At 40.3% G+C, this 17,296-nt stretch overlaps 1 protein-coding gene across 1 annotated transcript in view; it reads right to left on the bottom strand.

Annotated features, from left to right (window-relative positions):
* The window catches only part of LOC131970615 (calsyntenin-2-like), a 444,672-nt gene that overhangs the window by 84,806 nt on the left and 342,570 nt on the right, over positions 1 to 17,296 (bottom strand). The gene's annotated exons all lie outside the window — the stretch shown is intronic.

Genomic DNA, 17,296 nt, shown 5'->3' on the forward strand with positions numbered 1-17,296 from the left:
AAATCCATGCTGTGATTTGGTTTCAAAAACTTCTGTATTGAGATTTCTGTATTTTCAGTGGTTGGATGGCACAGAGCTAGTCTTTGCCCCTGGTTCATGCACCTAAATGTAAATCATTCGGAGCATTTCGACAAAAAATAAACTGGTTCAGAACCACAAAAAGTTAGGCCCAACTGGGGTGACATACATAGACAAAATAGGGTAACACTTTACAATAACCATCTAAGTGATGTTTATAGATGGTTTATAAACCAATTATTAACCATTTACAAAATTCTATACATATTTCATCTTTAAATGTTTTCAAACAATTTCTTAAAGGTATAAGAATCATTTTGAAATCATTTACATACTTAATATGGTGTTAAAAATGTTATAATGAGTACAAAACTATTAATAAATTAATAATTATAATGTAATTGTTTGTTTATGGTAAAGTAACTATCAATTTACATTAATATACCATCTATTAAAAACATAAATTATAGTTCAACATTAATACATTTTCTATTTACCATTCTAAATGGCCTATATACGGTTTATAAATGATGATTAAACATTAATAAACTATCTGTTTACCATTTATAAATGGTCTATTTACCATCTATAAATGATGGTTATTGTAAAGTGTTACCCAAAATAGTCTTCTACATCTTATCTATGCTTGTTTTGATTAAAAACAAATATCAGATAGATCGGAACAGAACAAAAGCTTGCAAGTAACCACTGCAAAACACCATCTTTTTACTACTATTTACTTCTGTTTTGCATCGTGCAACACCTTCTGTTAATGATGGACATTTAATAATAATGTTTCCACTAAAAACTGGTCTTTGAAATTATGCTGTGTTATGCATGCACTGCACCTGCTCACATGTATTTGTTTTTCATTACATGTTCACAGATATTACCATGTTGACCTTTTATGAGCCACATCTGCACATAGAAATCTCTGCTGTGAAAGATTACAGTCTAATCCCAGGCTCATACATACGGAGATTGATTCACTAAGCCTGTTAAGTTCCAAAGAAATGTTTCTGTCGTGTGATGATTTAGGTACGAATACAGTGATGTTTCTGCTGCTTAATGCTGTTGGTGGGCAGCAGGAAGTGTGCAGGGATCGTTGTATGTAGGAGGTAAAAGTGCTGATTCCCTGTAAGGCCTAAATTTAATAATTACTGCATGTATGTTTGATGGATTTGTTGATGCATCTGTCGGGCAGAAACAATGAAACATTCTCGTCTCCTGTAGCCAATATGTGACGACTGCATATCTGTGTGTGCAACAAGTTCTCCAATATAAATGACAGAAGAGATTGTGTGTCAGTACCATAAATTACGACACGTATGTACGTATCACGGCTCGCGTTTCAAGGCTCACTGTACAGCTGAGCGTTCTAAAAATAGCACACACCCAGCTGTGAAAAAGGCTGCAGTTTCTGTGGATTTACATTATAAAACCACTGACCGAGGTTTAGGGCAAATATCTTCCTGGTAAGGCGCTATAAAATGCAGTCCAAACAGTAAACAAGTGTATGTAAATGTCTGAAGTGAAGCAGTTAACAGGGTCACGTGACTACCGCAACTTATATAAAAAACGTGATCCACGTAACTTAAGTTAGAAATGATTTACTGGTTGTTGCTTTCACACAGGACACAAACCCCCACCTCCTGGGTGAAAGTCCGCAGTATGTTCAACCCATCCACTACCCCAGTAGTTCTCAACCTTTTTGAGTCGCGACCCCCAATTTAACATGCATGTTGTCCGCGACCCCCACTCACTGAACACAATCTCACACGCACAGTTCAGGTCACCAAAAAAAGAAACAAAAAATACACAAATTGACCACAAAATGACCAGAAAAGACACAAAATAACCAGAGAGACACAAAATTACCAAAAAAGACACAAAATGACTAAAAAAAAGACACAAAATTACCAAAAAATACACAAATTGACCACAAAATTACCAAAAAAGACACAAAATTACCAAAAAAAAGACACTAAATGACAAAAAAGACACAAAAAGAAATAAAAAACCACAAAATGACTGAATTAATTCCTAATGGTGGCAGGTGGCACCAGTGTGCCCTGGTAGCCTCTAACACCAGTATGAATGTGTGTGTGTACGGGTGAATGAGCGTAGAGTGTGGTGTAAAGCGCTTTGGATAAAAGCACTATATAAGTGCAGTCCATTTACCATTTACAACCTGAACTGGCGTTTTTGAGGGGAGAACAGGCTGGTATGTGTAAATGTAGCTGAGCCAATATGTTGTTCATTTTATTTCTATTTTTATTTATTTTTGTGAACATTCTCAAAACCTGTGTGTGATATTTGTTGTGTGTATAGTTATCTAGCTGAATGTCTGTATGGTTCCATTTCACCTGTAGCATAGGGGGACATTAATTAGGGGTGCACAGACTCCCGGCAAAACTCCTGAAGCTGTTGTAATGGTAAGACGTGTGTTGGTGCTCTTATCATATTATTTAAGCTAGCTTGCTTAAAAGTGATTTGTTGTTGTTTAAACTGTGAAGATGCAACTGTTAACATGCCCTTGAGTTTTACTGTTGGTCTTTTAAACTGAAAAACGTCCAGTATTTGTGTTTAAATATGTCGGAGATGTGCATATCCTTTGACTCGCTTCATGACACTGTGAGAGAGCCTGCAGCTCCGTGTGCATGTACTGACTGTCCCCTGTGCTACTGTTTATAGGTGCATCAAGGTTTCTCATCTGTTTTGTGATAATTTTGTGTATTTTTATAAAAGGACTGCATTAGCCAGTAGCCTGACAGACAAAAAATATTTTATTCAAGAATGTATTTTTATGTCTTCTTCTGAAAAAGTGCTTTTATTAATTTGTAAATTAGACAAAAATATATTTATTGCAGTGGATATCAGTTTTGTTTTTATTGTAACTGCTGCTATGTGCAACCACTATGAGGGTATACATTTTAGTATACACACTTTTTGTTCATATTAATATTTTGTTTGTTTATTTGAGAAAAGCAAAAAACTCCTGAAGCTGTTGTAATGGACACTGTGAGAGAGCCTGCAGCTCCGTGTGCATGTACTGACTGTCCCCTGTGCTACTGTTTATAGAGAATAAATGTGCAGATCCTGACTTCCTGGTGACTGGTGTCCTTCTCTCTGTGAGCAACCATCTTAAAGCCGCTACATAAATTCACTGAGAGATATCACAATAGAGAAAAAGAGTGACAGTCAGGAAAGGTGGATTTCTGAGTGGAGGAAAGTGGAGTTGGGTCACAGACATAGAGAAGAGATTGTATAGCAACAGCAGGAAAAAAGAGTGGTCCCACAGGTTTAAACTGTCAGTACAACCAAGCAGGTTACCACAGAGCTTCAGCAGTACTTAAGTAAAATTTTGAGGTACTTGTACTTTACTTGAGTATTTCCATTTTATGTCACTTTATACTTCTACTCCACTACATTTAGAGGCAAATATTGTACTTTTTACTCCACTATATTTAGCTGACAGCTTTAGTTACTTTTCAGGTCGGGATTTAACATTAAAAACATGATCGGTTTAAAGTTTAAAGTGACATTTTCAAAAAATTAGACCTCATAAAAGTATATTAAATAGTTAAAATGAGCCCTACCTTGAAAAAATAAAATGCCGCTTATATAAATGCATCAACAATAATCATCAAATCATATATTGAAAATATATTTAACAATCTGAGTGGGGTCATTCTGCATAACGAGTACTTTTACTTTTGATACTTTAAGTACATTTTGATGCTGACACTTTTGTACTTTTACTAAAGTAAGTTTTGAATGCAGGACTTTTACTTGTAGTGGAGTAATTTAACAGTGAGATATTGGTACTTTTACTTAAGTAAGGAATCTGAATACTTCTTCCACCACTGCTTGAGACATTATTCTTCCTATGTGGCTCGACTCATATGACTTTAGATCTGACTTGGACGTGCCATGAATGACTTTGACGCATCACAAAAGACCTGGGACTTGACTTGTATTTGAGGCTTGTGTATAGCAACAGCAGGAAAAAAGAGTGGTCCCACAGGTTTAAACTGTCAGTACAACCAAGCAGGTTACCACAGACCTTCAGCAGAGCTCTGGACAGAGACACACTGGGGGTGGGAGGGGAGGGGGGTCCTACTGCCACACTCCATCCATCACACACCTCCTCATGATTACCTGAACCCTGACAACACGCAAGCCGCCGATGCTCCTTCGCCAAATTTACCATACCAGCCCTCTACCAGGCTCACTTATTCCTCCGCCTCTCCGTCTATATCTCTTTTTCAATTCATCTCTCTTTCTCATCCTTTTCTCCTAGCCACACTTAAGGTCAGGGTGGGATGTGCACAATAAATCTTCACTGCAGATTGTGACAGCCATCCTCAATCCAGGAAGTGCTTCAGCCAGTCGGAGGGAAGGGGCTGCACTGCACATAAACTTTCTCTCTTTAAAAACTATTTGGGTAGGCAGAAAGTCTGGGCGGAAGGCTCGGGAGTGTTACTTGGCCAGAAAGTAAGACAAATTGTTGGGAAAAAAAACAAAGAAAGTAGGAGGGAGGAAAGGGCGAAGGGTAAAGGGAGAAGAGGGGGATTCAGTGAACCTATTTGCTCCAGATTAATATGATGAATGGTTCAGAACAGCAGCTTTTACTCTGCTGTTATTTTCTTTTATTTGGCCTTTGCTCCCTTTTACGACAAAGTGAAATCAAAGGTCTCCAGAAACTTACGCACAAACACCTACGCGCTCACTGTGGGCAAACAATGTGTGAATTGCACACATGGGCCTACTATACACATAATACACACAAACACCTCCGCACTCACAGATACAGGGACATATGCAAATGTAATTTCTCTCACAAATCGCTTTTATATACTTGCACATACACAGACACATCATTTCCATCTTAGAATTACTAGATATGAGAGATGAGGACTCGAGACTTGACTTGAGTCCTAGTTATATAAATAAGATTATTAATTCTGCTCTGAATGTTTCCATTTATTCCATCTGCCTGCATTCAAGAGACCTGAAGGACGGACTTGCAACTGGCTTGATTTTAGGGAATTAAGAAACAAGTTGATACCTGTTATACTCGCCTCAAATGACATGGGACTTGACTTAAAGCTGTCAAAAAAGACTTAAGGACTGACTCAGACTTATCACAAAAATGTGTCCCTGACAGGCGGCGACCTCCGGGTCTGAGCAGGGAGGCAAACCAGGAAATGCCTTAAGCTGCATTCTACTGAAAATTCCAGTAGGGGGCGCTAAGTTTGGCTGCAAAAACATTTCTGTCCATTCATTTCAGTGCAAAATAAGAAAACTTCTCACTTGATTTATTACCTCGGAAATTGTTTTTAGGACAACGCTATGGTCTCAATCGCTAGTAAAAAATCTTTGATGTCAATTTGATGTCAATAGTTCTAATAATGGCCCCATTTAGAAGAAAATAGAAGATAAAGAATCATATGATTTGGGGCGTGGCTACCTTTGATTGACAGGTCACTAACAAGGCGAGCTGTCATCAGGAGAGAAGCAGAGCAATGCGTATCCACGGCAACATGTCAATAAAGTTATTGATAACGTTATATAGATATAAAAAAGGACGTTTAGCGGTTTGGTCTCATAACTTTGACCCTTTCACTGTATTTTCACTTAATGACAGTTTATCTGAACGTTTTGTTCATTAAATGTCTTGTTCAGTGTTTGGTTGGACTAACAGACACTCCAAGGAGTCGCTGCTCAGTTTTCTGAGGTAAGAAAGATACATTTTGTTTTTGTTTTTTTTGCTAGCCAAAACTAACATCCCAGTTAATGCTCCATTGGATATAATACATATATTTTGCAGGGATGCTAAGGGGATAATTATGAACCTTTCACAACTGAGTTGAGACTGTCAAACAGGTTTCAAGACTTGGACTTGTTTCAAGTTACCTGAGACTTGATCCTGACATCCTATGAATGACTTGAGACTATTTTGACCTGGACCAGTCACAAACGACTTGAGAATCGATTTGTCATGAATGACTTGTGACTTGATTTGGCATGAAGGATGTGAGACTTTACTTTGAAACTGTCACAAAAGATTTAAGACTGTCACAAATGACTCCAGGCTTGACTTGGACTCGTCACAAATGACTCAACTTAAACCAGAACCCATCTGCTGGATACACACCAAGAAAATATGAAACACACACACACACACACACACACACACACACACACACACACACACACACACACACACCCACACACACACATTCTTGTATGTCTATCTTTGTGAGGACCCTCATTGTTACAGTGAATTCCCTTGAAAAGTTATAATAGTTTTGGATTTTTCATTAGTTTTAGTTTTATTTTCATTGTGATATTTTGTTTTCAAATTCAATTAGTTTTAAGAGTCAGTTTGCCAGTTTTAGTTTAGTATTTATGTTTTTGAAATGCTTTAGTTTTAGTGTTAGTTTTTATCAGTTGTAGTTTTTTGTAATGGGGTATTTGTTGGGTGGGAGATTAAAAGAGGTCACAGTAAATTTTGCCTTTATTTCCTTTGTCTGATCCATCTTCATTATGTATGAAAAAAGTTGACAAAGACGAAAACGAAGGACATTTTCACTATGATTTTAGTTAGTTTTGTGAGGACCTCACTTTGCAAAAATGCTCTCACTCTGTTGGTTAAAAACGTGTTCTGGTCCTCACTATGTAGGAAGAACAAGTACACACACACAAACACACACACACACACACACAGAGTGAGAATGAGCAGGGTAATAAAAGCCATTGCTCCTCCACCTGTCATTTAGTGGCCTCTCCAGCACGGTTTCTGCCTATCTAAGACCTACAGTACTTCCCACTCTCATAAAGGGGAAGGTAATATTATCCAGGGGATGGTGGGATGTGAGCGAAATAAAAATGATGGAAAACTGCACAGAACGGGGTTTTGGAAAGTGCATTTGTAATAAAGGCTGATTTCATTTGTGGAGCAGACTGCGATAGCGTAGGCTGAGAGACACCTCGGCACAATATGATAAGAGAAGATAATGTTGTCTGTGATGAATGAGTGATATCATACTGAGAGGATTGCAACGACGGAACCCGCCTGCTCCGATTACACTTACAAACCCAATTATTTTGCATATTATTTTGGCTCCTGGCTCCCAGGCTGACTGTATCGATCTCACGCCTGTCTATCATCCTGCAGCAAAGAGACTGTGCTCCAGTGATATCAGCAGTGAGAAGCAACACTTTTCTATTGTTTATTGTTCATTGTGTGTTTCTACTCCTCCCACCGATGTTATATATTGGCATGCGTCTCGTCCGGTGGGAAGCCATTTCTGCCATTTCTTCCCTTTGTTTTCTCCGTCTCCGTCTCTTCACCTACTTTTCTCTTTCGATCTCCGTCCCCCCTGAGGTGTCTCTCTGTCTCTCTGTCTTTCACCGTATACCTCTTCTATCTCTTTTCTTGTTCCTTCACTTCCTCTGTCCTCTGTCTCAACCCCTTCATCTTCCCGTGGTTATTGATTCCTGCTGTCAATAAAAGATCCTCCAACTGAATACAAACAAGGCCGTTTGCATAACTGCCAATCAATATGAAAAATCCAGGGATTGCTACTCTGCCGTTTGCAATAACTCCACTGTTTTTAATGGGAATGTGTGCAATATATGTGAGGACCAGAGAGGGGATGGACACTCTGATGACCACTGAAGAATTCTACGCTCCACTTGGTGCGAAGAGCAGCATGGACGATCGGTTACAAAGAAGAAATACTCTCCAGGTGCAGCTTGACTCTGGTCACAGTATTTGTAAGTAAAGCTGTGAGATGTCAGCCTTGAGCTGAGTAAACAGTGAGATCTTAGTCCTGACCCAGAGCTACATGATGACTCTGGACACACAGACACACACAGAAACATCTGTAGGAGCTTAAAAAGTGGGGAGAGGGAAACTGTGAGTGTGCATGCATGTGGGCAAGAGGCTCAGAAAAAGCAAAAGTGTGCATGCATCTCAAATAGACAGTCAGAAAGACCCTTCAAAAGACTGGTTGTGTGTGTGTGCCTATCATGCCTGTTGGAGGCAGTTGGTGCAGCAGAGCTCTAAATTTAGCGACTCTTTAGTAGGAGTCATCTATCATTCAACACGTCTCCTCCCAACACACACTCCCACACGTGCTGTGTGTTATAGACAGACAGATACGGTAAGAAACAGATTTGTTTTTTTGCACTTTCATCGATTAATGCAGGACACAGACACACTGCAAAAACGCCAACTTGTATTTTTTGGCCTAAAACAGTGATTTAATTTGGTAAAACTTGGAAATATAAATTATTGACATTTAGGGCAATAATGTAAGTTAGCACAACAAAGGAAGCCAGTTGTCTGCTCAAAAACAAGTTGATGAGTTGTTGTTACTTATATCTTTAAGTTGGGGTTCACAACAAGGGACAATAGTTCTGATAACTCTTATTTCTTTGTTGTGAAATTCGGTCATTAGCGAAAGCTAGCCGCTAACTGATGCTAGCGGCTAACTGATGCTAGCGGCTAACTGATGCTAGCGGCGCTGCTTGTTACAGCTACAAGAGTAGCCATTAGCGTATCAATGCTAACTCAAAATTGTGGTCACAACATTAGCTGACATTTCATAGCGACGTTACAATTCTATTGAAGTTTGTTGCCTTGAAATTTTTAGTTCACCCAACTTTTCTTTTTTTGCAGTGCAAGAATATATGTCTAAACTATGAAACTATATTTGTCAGCTGTAAAGCTCACAACTGGAAAGAAAAAGAATGCAACTTGCTTTAGTAAGTAGGGCAGCACAAGACTGTCCTTCCAAGAAAAATGGCAGCATCAGTCATTTCAGTGTCCCAAGATGACATGTTTATGTTGAAGTGAACCGCTGGAACAATGGCCTGATTGTCTGAAGGGGGATCTTTCTCTAACTCTAACTATAACCAAGTAACTGCTGCTAAACTACTATCTACCATCAATACGTTGTTTAAATACACATAAACACATGCACTCATTAGCACATTTGGTGTTTAAGGAACAAGCTGATGCATAAAACACATATACATAAAACAGTGATTTGTGTTAATTGTGTATTTGCTTTTTCTGCCCTTGCAGGTATTGTAAATCACTGTCAGCTGAATGTGTAAAGCCTGTTTTTCCACTAACCTGTGTGATGCCGTGTTGGTGGAGCAAAATTGCACCACCCTCATTTGCACATTAATTTAGTGCAAAATGGGGGACAGCTGCATGTGCTATTATATGAGTCTGTGTTAATGGTTTGTGCTCCTCGTAGCAGGTCTGGGCCTGAGAGACAGCCGGCGTTTGTGAATGCAGCGCGCCTCACAGAAACTCCTTCCTCTCCGAGCGGAACAGATGTTGAGCGGACCTTTACTGTTTTCTTGCATAAAAACATCTTTTTTTCCATCCACTTCATAATAAAAACAACATAATTTCATAACCTCATCAGGTAGTGCGGTCCCTAAACATCCCGTAATTTCCTAACAAGGAGTTTCTGATGACAGCAGTCAACAGAAGCACATCAGCAATTTGAAAATGCCAGATGCTCGCCGCTCAAATTGTGCTCAGGAGATGTTTGTTTTGACAATAAGCCTGGACCAGTTAGGAGGCAAGTAGGGGGGAGATCACGCCAAGTGGTTGGCATAAAGAAATATGCTGCTCTCCATCTTTTATTGTCATGACTGAGAATCCATTCAGCCATTGTTGATGTGCACAATGGATGTGAGCTCACATCTTTGAAAATGCGCTCGGTAGCTTTTACACCCACATGTGAAGATGGAAAAGGAATGTGTAAATCAATAGTCAAAGACAAAATTGGTATCATAAACCTGAATTTGCTTTCATAGCATGAAGCAAGCCCATGATGTGTACTTGTATAGAGGTTTTGCTTGAACTTTAAAACTGGATATTTTAACTAGAACAGTGTCAGATGACTATGTCAAATGTGAAAGAGATATTTCTTGCAGTTCCCTCAGCTTTACAGACTTTACTTTCAGCACATTGTTCCGGGTGAATGGCCCTCAACTTAATTGTTTTTCGCATAAGCATGCAGCAAGCAGCAAGCAGCAAGCAGAAAACATCTCTGATTAACCCACTGTGTGACACTATGTGCACAAAACTGCAGACACAGTCAGGGCCTAAATGTACTGATAAACATGCACTACAGTGAAGCTGTAAGCTGTCTCTTTGCAGTCCTTTTGCATCTCTTTGTAGTTGTTTCTCTCTTTATGGTTCTTGTTGAGTCTCTTTCCAGCTCTCTTGCATCTCTTTTGCATCTTTTGCTAGTCTAATATGTTCTTTGTGGTCAGTTTGAGTCTCTTCTTTGTTTGGCATCAAGGAGCGTAGAAAAAGGAGAAGACACTGGGTCGAATGGCGTCATATGCTTCGGGTATAGCACATGCGCAAATCTGGCCTGCACCTGCTGAAAGGCTTCCACACCCATTCTTTTATTCCAGGCACCATTTGCTGTAACCCTCTAACCTTGCAGCTTCAGTTAAACCGTGCATTTGCTGGACCCCAAGCGAATGACGCTATTTGACCCCGTGTCTTCTCTTCTACCCTCTTTAGTTGTCCATTTGAGTGACATAATGTAAGTGAAGGCCGGAGTGACATCTGAGAGAGGGTGGAACAGATAGATTCTTGCATGCAAAGTTTCTGTAAGTATTAAGTACTTAGATCGCTGCTTTGCCATTCACCTGCACATCACTAGTTTCTGGCGATCAACCAAACAGATCAGTGGGGGTCATGTTGGGGGCATAGCAAGACAAAAGCTGGATTTCTTTCAAACCCCTGCAACCTGGATCCAGATACAAGTAAACTGTGAACGTAAGCCTGGCAAAACAGCATGAGCCTCCTTATTATTATATTTAATTTAACCTTTATTCATACAGGTAATCTCATTGGGACACGGGGTCTTCATTCTCAAGAGAGACCTGATTAACATACAACAGCAAAACAACACAAAACATGGCCTAATGAGGATGTGGCACCACCCATAGTGACCAGCATCTGGGTTTCCAATAGCATAGCCACCAAAACTCCAGGCCAAGACAAGGCAGAAAACCGGGAGGTACATCATTGCAGAAGCCAGAAAGAGCAAAAGATCCACTCAGCAGGAATACAAAAGCATACAAAGGCCTACCCCAACCTGATTTTAGCAGATTATAGACAGCAAGCAGAGGAAACCAGAACATGCAATGCAATTTGATTTTATTGTATAAAGTAATGGAAAAAATTAAAGCCATTTTCCATGGTTTTCTTGATAAGGATTTTGGTTATTATGAAAGAAAACCATGGTAAATGTCTAGATATCAGCTCCTAAATTAAACTCTTATGAGCTATTTTTGTTGTTTTCGTTATATTTGTCCAAACAAATGTACCTTTAGTTGTACCAGGCCTTAAAATGAACAAGAAATTGAAGAAACCAATTTTCTAATAATTTTTTCCATGACTATATATGGCTGAAAGGAAAAGCACCTCCTAAACCCTCTGATTATTTTTTAAATATGCCTTAAATGTTGTGACCTTTGACTGTAAATAAATATGGACGCTATGACTGTACTTTCTCCTGCTTTACAAAAGTGAAGCCAAAATTTTCTGAATATGGGTGCTGCCATCTTGTGCCTGTGATGTCATTTGGAGCCAGTCTGTCCAGCCCATACACCTACCAGACTCGATCGTGGGTTAATTCCAGCTGTCAATCATGACATCACATGTCCTGTTTCTTAGCATCAAATCAAAACAAACACAACAAAACAAAAATGAAAACATGGATTTTGATTATTGACCCACAAAGAGAGATAAATGGAAATGCTGTATATGTAAAGTCTCAACAAAGCCTGCATTGTGTCTTTAGCTGACAGGGGAAGGTGGAAATCAATGAGAAGTCACCTCAAGCATTTAATCTGTGAAGATAACTAAAAAAAACTTTAGAAAAAAACAACAACTGGGATAATTGAGATCTAAATGATGTTTCCACCAGGAGACTAAATTGAAAGTGGAAGTTACATCATTACCTCAGGCTACCCCATGGAAAACATTTATTTTTTCTGCTGGAAAGCAATCATGCAAACACTCGGGGGACTTTCTCTGATTTTATAAAGGGACAGCAGTGGGAAATATGAAATGTAATCTGCTGCCACTGATGCAGAGTCCATATGACAGCTGTAAAGGCATGTGTGTCCTTTATGGAGTCAGGCAAGGTAAAGCAAGTGAGACAGCTGCAATGTGTGTAAATGTTTGGATGGATAACAGAACAAGGCAGCCAGTCAGCTGACCCCCCCGACCCCATACACACTAATGTTACTAAAACCAGGAAGAAGAGGCTCAAAATGACCACATAAAGACAGAAAATGACTACAAAGAGACCAAAACCACGACGAAAAGATACAAAATGACTGCAAAGTACCAAAAACAAATACAGAGAGAGGGATCTCTCTCTCTCTCTCTCTCTCGCTCTCTCTCTCGCTCTCTCTCACACTCTCTCTCTCGCACTCTCTCTCTCTCTCACACTCTCTCTCTCGCATTCTCTCTCTCTCTCGCACTCTCTCGCTCCCTCGCTCTCTCTCACGCTCTCTCTCGCTCTCTCTCGCTCTCTCTCTCGCTCTCTCACGCTCTCTCTCGCTCTCTCTCGCTCTCTCTCGCGCTCTGTCTCGCTCTCTCTCGCGCTCTCTCTCGCTCTCTCTCGCTTTCTCTCTCGCTCTCTCTCTCGCATTCTCTCTCTCTCTCTCTCTCACTCTCTCGCTCTCGCTCCCTCGCTCTCTCTCACGCTCTCTCTCGCTCTCTCTTGCTCTCTCTCGCTCTCTCTCGCTCTCTCTCACACTCTCTCTCACTCTCTCTCGCTCTCTCTCTCGCTCTCTCTCGCGCTCTCTCTCGCTCTCTCTCGCGCTCTGTCTCGCTCTCTCTCGCGCTCTCTCTCGCTCTCTCTCGCTTTCTCTCTCGCTCTCTCTCTCGCATTCTCTCTCTCTCTCGCACTCTCTCGCTCTCGCTCCCTCGCTCTCTCTCACGCTCTCTCTCGCTCTCTCTTGCTCTCTCTCGCTCTCTCTCGCTCTCTCTCACACTCTCTCTCACTCTCTCTCACGCTGTCTCTCGCTCTCACACACGCTCTCTCTCGCTCTCACACACGCTCTCTCTCGCTCTCACACACACACTCTCTTTCGCTTGCTCTCACACACACTCTCTCTCGCTCTCTCTCGCTCTCACACACACACACTCTCTCGCTCTCTCTCGCTCTCACACACACACACTCTCTCTCGCTCTCTCTCTGTCACACACACTCTCTCTCACTCTCTCTCTCACATTCTCTCTCTCTCTCGCACTCTCTCACTCTCTCTCTCGCTCTCGCTCCCTCGCTCTCTCTCACGCTCTCTCTCGCTCTCTCTTGCTCTCTCTTGCTCTCTCTCTCGCTCTCTCTCACGCTCTCTCTCGCTCTCTCTCGCTCTCTCTCTCTCTCGCTCTCTCTCACACACTCTCTCTCGCTCTCTCTCTCTCTCACACACTCTCTCACACACTCTCTCTCGCTCTCTCTATCTCACACACTGTCTCTCTCCGTCTCTGTCTCTCTCTCTCTCTCTCTCTCACACACACACACACACACTTTTCCCAAATATTCGGATTCGGGTACATTTGTAGGCAATGAGTATGAGTAGTCAGTGTGATCCACATTCAGAACTGCCAGAATTATGAGAATAAAGACTCATGTCTGTTTCCTCTGAAGCTGAAAAAGCTTAATGTGCTGCTTTAAAATGTCAAATGCATTGTTAAGAAATCCAGAGAAATCCCCAACAGCTGCAGCCTGCAGTACATGCAAGCTTCAACAAGGATGTTCGAGTCTTTAAGACGCTTTCAACCAACAACTTAATTTACCACCGTTTGAGAGAAAGTCAGTCAAGCCGTTACTTTTCAGTCAATGGAATAAAACTGTCAAAGAACAGAAGTCTGAGTGGAGAATCTCCTGGACACCTGTGCAAGCCAAAAGCAATTTTTTTTTTTTCGGACGACACGGGCTCGATTCAATTATCTACATAGTAATAACACACGTCTGACTCAGTAGCGGCTCATGCAGGAAGCAGCTTCGTGATTGACAGTTTCCTTTGAGACGCTTGAATGCAACTCCTCACTTAAAGAATATGGAACTGGTCACAAAAGACACGCTCAATACAAGCTCAATGCAAAGCGCTTCAAGGAAGTCAATACAAACCTCGGGCCATCTCTCTCAACAATGCACACAGCACAGATAGCACAGCTTAAAATACTGAATCACACTGAACACAATAGGTCTGAACACATAAAGCCATGCTGTCTTAAACTACTCTGTGCCTGTTATTAACAGATAGTACACTTATTTTTTTTTTCAGCAGGTAAAACTAATATCTGCAACCATCTTGCAGTCATTATGCAGCGTCTCACAATGCCTGATTGGATTGTATGAGAAATTAATTGGACTTGTGTGATAAACCACGTAGGGAGAGGAGGAGAGTCTTCTGCAGAAGGGCTTCTCTGGGCTGGAGGTATTCAGAAGTTCATTTTGTTAAAAAGACATTAGTAGATGAGGAGGAGGTAGCGAGAAGGCGAGGGGAGATAGCAACTTAATGAAAGTTTCCTTTCATGGCCCGAGGTCTCAGAGACAACTATTAACACGAGGGAGGAAGATGAGACAGGACGGAAGAAAGAGAAGCAGATTCAGAAACTCTACAGTTTAACAACTATTGTTCAGCCTGCTTCAAAGATGTATGTGGTGCCAGCACAGTCTTTCGAAAGTTTTATCACCTAGAGGTAATAAAATAAATAAGTTGAGATCAATTTAGACAAGGGCATAGAATTAACTAACTGTCGCAATCTTTTTATTAACCTTAAAAGTGTCAGGATCCAGCTGTATCTACAAACTTAATTTATGTGGAATTTCAGCAAATGTGGCAGAACAAGTTTTATAGTTTTATAGCATTTTATAGTGGGTAAATTACACTTTATGACATTAGAATTAACACAAACAAACAAGCTCGTCAAAGACAGAATCGCTCCCTCTGGCCTTTAAGCAGCATTCAGCCCTCTCTGCAGGTACAAGCTTGATTGTTTTACAGCACAGAGCAGTGAATTCTGTATTATGGCTGTCTCTGGAACTACTTAAATTCATTTTATATTACTATTTGCTACTATCTTCTATATTAGCTAAAGAGAAGCTTCTTTGCTCTAACCTTACAGAAGTCATTTTTGTAGCCGAAACTTACCGCACCAAAATCTGCAGCTATTTTTTGGTGCCTAAACCTAAAGAAATTAAATGTAACGGAGCTAAGAGCGGCCATTGAATGGGCTGATAACAACCTACTGGCCCTACTAGTAGGCCCCCTGATGATATGCGCTTTATAGGGCAAAATATTTTCTTTGGGACAGGAAATAACGGGTTTATGAGAAATATAACTTGGAAATCTGATGTTTTTACAAGATTAAGAGCTGACAACAAGGGTTAAATTGTATCTGTCAGGCTGTGAGAATAAACGGAGATCGCCTCCAACAGGAAAACTGGTCTGAGCGTCAATTTTACACAACGCAGAGTAGCCTCCACCGGTTACACTCTGTTAGGGTCCTGGGTCGACATTCCTCCAGATGATGCCTCACACACGCCTCATGTCCTGATAGACGACCCCCGATCATGACCAGTCATGTGTCTGATCAAATTAGCCCTGCTGCTGCATCTGGACGTCCAGGCTCAGCTGTGTCTCCTCTGAATCCAATGACCTCGCTCGCTGAGAGCAAGTCGAGGTGACCTGTCTGACTTTAAGACAGCATCCTTGATCAACAGACAGCTGCTGTGCACACACACACACACACACACACACACACACACACACACACACACACACACACTCAAGTGTATTTTCACTGCATGGCTTTCTGCACTTGAAAGGAAGGACTTGTTGACTCAGGATTTCACTCTTTCACTTTCTTTATTTTGCAGTTAAATTCTAAATTTAACCCACTTCCCTTTTAACCTAAATTAACATACAGGTTTTCGACATGTTATGTACTTTTCAGACAATTTTAACTTATTTTAAATTAAATCAAGCCTTATTTTTTTTTAGCCGATTTCACTGTAGATTTTAACACTTAACAAAAATACTTATGTTTTATTCGTAATTAAATGTTTTACTTTGTATTTTAATAAACAAAATACGCTAGATTTTAACCAAATTAAAAGTTACAAATAACATGGCTTTAAGCAATACTTAAACATACAATTATTTAAGGTAAATAAAGTAATCAAAATATGCACATTATCTACATATTTTAACAAACTGAAACCCAAACAAACAAAATTAAACTCTGCCATCAACAACATGAGCTCACCGGCACACACACACACACACACACACACACACACACATCCCTGGAGCCAGCATGTTTATGTCTCTCTGTTGCCTTCTTGCTTAAGTGTATATCACTTAAAAGTCTACTTGAAAGTAGAATTAATTGTCAAACTTAATGGATTCAATAAAACTTGATTCCAAAAAACAAGGGTAAGCACACTAGGGTTGTCAAAAGTATCGATACTAAAACGTTGTATCCGGATACAGTACTCATTTTCAAAAGTATCGACTCTACCGTCTGTGTTTGACCAACAACGAAAATATGATGCCAAGTCCCCAGAACCTATGAAACTATATAACCAGAGCTTTTTCAACAATGTAATGTTCATGTTAACTGGTTTGGCTAGTGTCATTTAGTGTATTGTTATATCTTTATACAAATTTGACATTCCAGCTCGTTGATGTTAGCGGGCTCTCTGCGTTCATCTTGCTTGAATCCAAAATGTTCCCACACAGCCGCTGTGGCATCAGGCTTTGGAACTAGTTCCATTTATGCCACTCAACTTTCTGTAATTGTACAACTACGGCCGTTGGAAAACTTAGCTTCGAGTACTCTAATTCTTTCTTTCTCTCTGCTTTACTTGCTTCAACGCTGTCCAAACTGTCTGTCTGTGTCTGTGTGAGCCCCGCCTCCTGGCAAGTTGACCCACAGGAGACGGAAAGAAGCAAAATCAAGGTAGGGCTCATTTTAATGACTTAATATACTGTTATGTGCTTAAATAAATAAAAAAGTCTAATTACTTTAAATTGATCATGTGTTTATGTTAAATATCGACCTGAAAAGTAACTAAAGCTGTCAGCTAAATGTAGTGAAGTAGAAAGGTACATAAAATAGAAATACTCAAGTAAAGTACAAGTACCTCAAAATTGTACTTAAGTACATGCCACCAATGGTGATGTAACACAGTGGTAA

Source organism: Centropristis striata, chromosome 4 (assembly GCF_030273125.1).
Source record: "Centropristis striata isolate RG_2023a ecotype Rhode Island chromosome 4, C.striata_1.0, whole genome shotgun sequence".
NCBI classification, from domain to species: domain Eukaryota; kingdom Metazoa; phylum Chordata; class Actinopteri; order Perciformes; family Serranidae; genus Centropristis; species Centropristis striata.